General features: G+C 36.1%; 1 pseudogene; it reads left to right on the forward strand.

Moving 5' to 3' along the window:
- Positions 1–2,295: 2,295 nt before the first annotated feature.
- LOC142857052 (heterogeneous nuclear ribonucleoprotein A3 pseudogene) lies at positions 2,296–3,514 on the forward strand (annotated as a pseudogene).
- Positions 3,515–5,072: the final 1,558 nt, after the last annotated feature.

Below are 5,072 nucleotides of genomic sequence, written 5' to 3' on the forward strand. Positions count from 1 at the left end.
TGGCCATCCCTAGATTTTCACATGCTTTCTGAGATTCTCAATTCAGGTCTCCATGATTCACATCATGGCCTTTACACACCAAGTTTCTTCCAACTTCTCATACAGTTGTCTTAATAACTATAGGAAATGACTTGGATAAGATCTGACCTCCTTTCAAGATGAAAGCCCTGAAAAATTAGGACAAGATTTCATTTCAACAGAAGCTATAATTAAAGATGGATGGCCAACTTTAGGTTGCATAGAGAAAAATATGAAAATATATTCTCTGTAACACAATTATGACCAAGTTGCCCACCATTACCACTCTTATTCAGTCTAGTGCTTGAAATTTAAGCCAGGACAATATGACATCATACAAAGGTATAAATTGGAAATAAAACATGTGATTGTTCTTATTTGCAGACGACATGATCCAACATAAAAAAAAAACTCTCTGGAGACTTCACCAGAAAACTCTTAAATCTAATAAATACTTTTAGTAATGTAGCAGGATTAAAAATATTATTCAATAATTATTAATTTTTACAGTAATGTTCACAATGGCATCCCCAGGAAAACAACTAGGAATAAATTAGAATTGCAAAAGAATACTACAAGGGGAATTTAAAAAATCTTATAAAGGAAAATAAAATAGTAGAAAGAGAAAGACATCACATGTTTATTGGTTGACAGAATTTATATATTGAAAGTGGCTACATTACTGAAAGTAATATAGAGATTCAGTTTAATCCCCATCAAACTTCTGATGACATTCTTCCCAAAAGTAGAAAAAAACCCATCCAAATTCATATGAAAACTCAAAAAGACCCCTTTGTCTTGAGCAAAACTGTCAGTATTGTAAATATGATTCCATGTGATTAATAAAAGTACTTTATGTGTATGTGTGTTTTGCCTACATACATGTATTATGTGTAACACTTACATGCCTGACATTTGTGAAAGTCAGAAGAGGGTGTCAAATACCCTGTAATTATAGATGGTTGTGTGTGCTGTGTGAGTGCTAGGACTCCATCCTGGTTCATTGTAAGAGCAACACATGCTCTTTACCACTGAGCCATTTCTCCAACCCCAATTCACCTGGTTTTAAATTACACTACAGATCCACAAAACAAGTCAGCACAATAATGGAACAAAGGCAGACACATAGAACAGAAGAGAAAGGAGCAGCCAGAAATGGACTCACATCAGTATGGCCTTTTGAGTTTTATAAAGATGACAGAAATCTACATTATAGTAGAGTCAGTCTCAGTGAAAAAGGATGCTTGGAAATGTAGCCAATCATAGGAAGAAGACAGAAAATTAATCCTAACTCCTCATTTTGCAAATAATAATAATAATAATAATGTGTATTTAAAAATTTAATTTGAATCCACAAACTTTGAAACTTCTAAAGGAATATAGAGAAAAAAGTATTTCAAAGTCTGAGTATAAACAGAGAGTCTAGGGAAAGATTTCTAACAGTTCTAGAAATAACAGAAAATGTTGACAACTGGAGCCTCACAAAGTTAAATATGGTTCTGCATTGTGAAGGAATAAAGAGACAGCATATAGACAGGGAGAATATTTTTGACAGTTATTCATGTGGCAGGGTATTAATATCTAGAATATCTAAAGAGATTAATTACTGCAAGAACAAATAACCCAATCAGCAAATGCACAAATATATTTTAATGAGCAAATTGAAATGGCCAAAAATATTAAAAGATGTTTAACATGTTTAGCCACCCAAGAAGTGTAGCTGCATTGAGATTTATCCTTAACCCAGGCAGAATGGCTTTTATTCAGCAAACAAAAACAAGTAATGTTCATAAGTGTGTGTGATAAAAGTAATGTTTGTTCAGAATGTATATGAGTCTAACAGCTCTATAAACAGCAGAGATATTCCTTAAAAATCTAAAACTGAACTACTTTTTAATTTAGTTAAACAATTATTGGATATATACTCATAAGAAATGAAATCCATATTGATTAGAGGTACCTGAATATTTGTAAATTTGTGACAATTTGTCCACAATGGTCAAGGTATGGAGTCATCACCACATGATTCAACTATAGGACTAAGCGAGACCCGAGGAGGAATAACACCAGCAGATGTGCTATTGTGTGAAGTAGACATCTCACCCTACTCTAGAGAACACCAGATTTGGACAAGAGTCATAATTTCTAAGTGAAAAATGGAAAACACTATACGAGATGGCAAGTTTTCGAAATTGACTCTTACAATAACCATTATAAAGAACCAAGTTCAAGGTCCCATATTGAACTCGAGTTGAAAGAGGCGAGTCTGGTCTCAAAATGGAGGTAAAACCGCCTCCCGGTCGCCCCAAGCCTGACTCAGGCCCTCGCCTCTGCTGCCGCAGCAGGGAGGAGTGCCATGATCCAAAGGAACCAGAACAGTTGAGGAAACTGTTTATTGGTGGTCTGAGCTTTGAAACCACAGATGATAGCTTAAGAGAACATTTTGAGAAATGAGGCACACTTACAGACTATGTGGTAATGAGAGATCCCCAAACAAAACGTTCCGGGGGCTTTGGTTTTGTGACCTACTCTTGCGTTGAAGAGTTGATTGCTGCAATGTGTGCTCGGCCACACAAAGTTGATGGGCTTGTGGTGGAACCAAAGAGAGCCATTTCTAGAGAGGATTCTGTAAAGCCTGGTGCCCATTTAACAGTGAAGAAAATCTTTGTTGGTGGTATTAAAGAGGATACAGAAGAGTATAACCTGAGAGACTACTTTGGAAAGTATGGCGAGATTGAAACCATAGAAGTTATGGAAGACAGGCAGAGTGGGAAAAAGAGAAAATTTGCTTTTGTGACTTTGATGATCATGACACAGTTGATAAAATTGTTGTTCAGAAATACCACACTATTAATGGGCATAATTGTGAAGTGAAAAAGGCCTTTCTAAACAAGAGATGCAGTCTGCTGGATCACAGAGAGGCCCTGGAGGTGGATCCGGCAATTTTATGGGTCATGGAGGGAACTTTGGAGGTGGTGGAGGTAATTTTGGTCATGGTGGAAACTTTGGTGGAAGAGGAGGCTATGGTGGGGGAGGTGGTGGCAGCAGAGGTAGTTATGGAGGTGGTGATAGTGGATATAATCAATTTGGAGGTGATGGAGGCAACTATGGTGGTGGTCCTGGTTACAGCAGTATAGGAAGCTATGGTGGTGGTGGACCAGGCTATGGAAACCAAGGTGGTGGATATGGTGGTGGTGCAGGAGGAGGATATGACAGTTACAATGAAGGAGGAAATTTTGGTGGAGGTAACTATGGTGGTGGGAACTATAATGACTTTGGAAATTATAGTGGACAACAGCAATCAAATTATGGACCCATGAGAGGGGGCAGTTTTGGTGGAAGAAGCTCAGGCAGTCCCTATGGTGGTGGCTATGGATCAGTTGGTGGAAGTGGTAGATATGGTAGCAGAAGGTTTTTAAAAAACAGCAGAAAAGGGCTACAGTTCTTAGCAGGAGAGAGAGCGAGGAGTTGTCAGGAAAGCTGCAGGTTATTTTGAGACATCGTCCTAAATGCATTAGAGGAACTGTAAAAATCTGCCACAGAAGGAGCGATGATCCATAGTCAGAAAAGTTACCGCAGCTTAAACAGGAGGCCCTTCTTGTTCAGGACTGTCAGAGCCTCAGTGTGCAAACAGTGCAGCTATTGGTTAATGCAATGTAGTGTCAATTAGATGTACATTCCTGAGGTCTTTGATCTGTTGTAGCTTTGTATTCCTTTTTTTTTTTCATTACATCAGGTATTTTGCCCTGTAAATTGTGGTAGTGGTACCAGGAATAAAAAAATAAGAAATTTTTAACTTTTCAAACAAACAAACAAAAAGGGAACCAAGTTCAAGTTAATGAATACTAATGACATGAGTCCTGCCATCAGATCATCAAAAGAGACACAAATGTAATAAAAAAATTTATATTCACTTATTGCTGTGAACATATATTGCAGGAGAAGAAACGACTATTAATTATGAACTTTTATAGAGTGGATATATTAAAAGATTGCAGTTAATTCATATTTCCTACTGTATATCTCTGAAAGAGTATTTTACAACCATGATAATGCGATTAATGTAAGTTTAATGAGTACTAGATTAATTAATACTTAACAATTGATCTTAAATGATATCAGTCACATTTTTAATGATGCATTGCTTGCAATTAAGTGACTACAAAATTATCAAAGAACTTATGACATACTCTTGTTCCAATTTACATTATTAGGATTGGCTCTAGTGAGTCACACAAACAATTAAAATTGCCATTAAAATTTTAGTTGTATAACACAAACTTGGTTATACCTAGATTCAATTTTTCATGATGCATTCAGGCTTTGGAGTAAGAATACATTTATCCCTGTGAAGTTGTAATGTGACCGTCATAAAATTCTTTTACAATGAGAGGAGCTCAGTTAAAGACTGAACCAACATGTCTCTTTGCTTTCCTAAATTCAAATATAGCTGTGTCTTAGAAGACTCATATACTCAAAGAAATCTAAAAACAAACCCTAATGCATGCAAACTAATAGATAGAATCATGACACATTTCACTTTAGGGGAAATATAGGAAGAATATTAAAAAAATTAAAAAATGCCACTTATGACAGCAAAATCTTATTTATATAGATATTTTTTCTTATTTTTACCAATTGGCTTTATAGTGTACAATGGAGCTCAGATGGCGTCGACTGGCTTTGGGTTGGCATTTACAGTCTGTCTTCATTTATTAAAATTATACTATCAGAATGGATCTGAAATGTAAGGAAAATAAAATAGTACCAGTAACCGCTAATGCATACTGAGACTTTACAATGTGCTAGGGACTATATTAAGGTTTCTCTATTGCAGTCAGTGAAAAGTGGGGTTTGAATCAGGTAAACCAGTTCCACGGTCTTTGTAATGTGAGAGTACAAAGTGACATCATAAAACCATCAAAAGATATAATTATTCCTGCTTCCTCTTTCTCTAAGGATGGTAAATTTGTTCTTGATAATGAGCATAAATCATTGCTGGATTGGGTAATAATGATGCAATTGTTGTTTCTCAATGAGGAAATTGGAAGCCC

The sequence above is a fragment of the Microtus pennsylvanicus genome, chromosome 9 (genome assembly GCF_037038515.1).
Source record: "Microtus pennsylvanicus isolate mMicPen1 chromosome 9, mMicPen1.hap1, whole genome shotgun sequence".
Taxonomy (NCBI): domain Eukaryota; kingdom Metazoa; phylum Chordata; class Mammalia; order Rodentia; family Cricetidae; genus Microtus; species Microtus pennsylvanicus.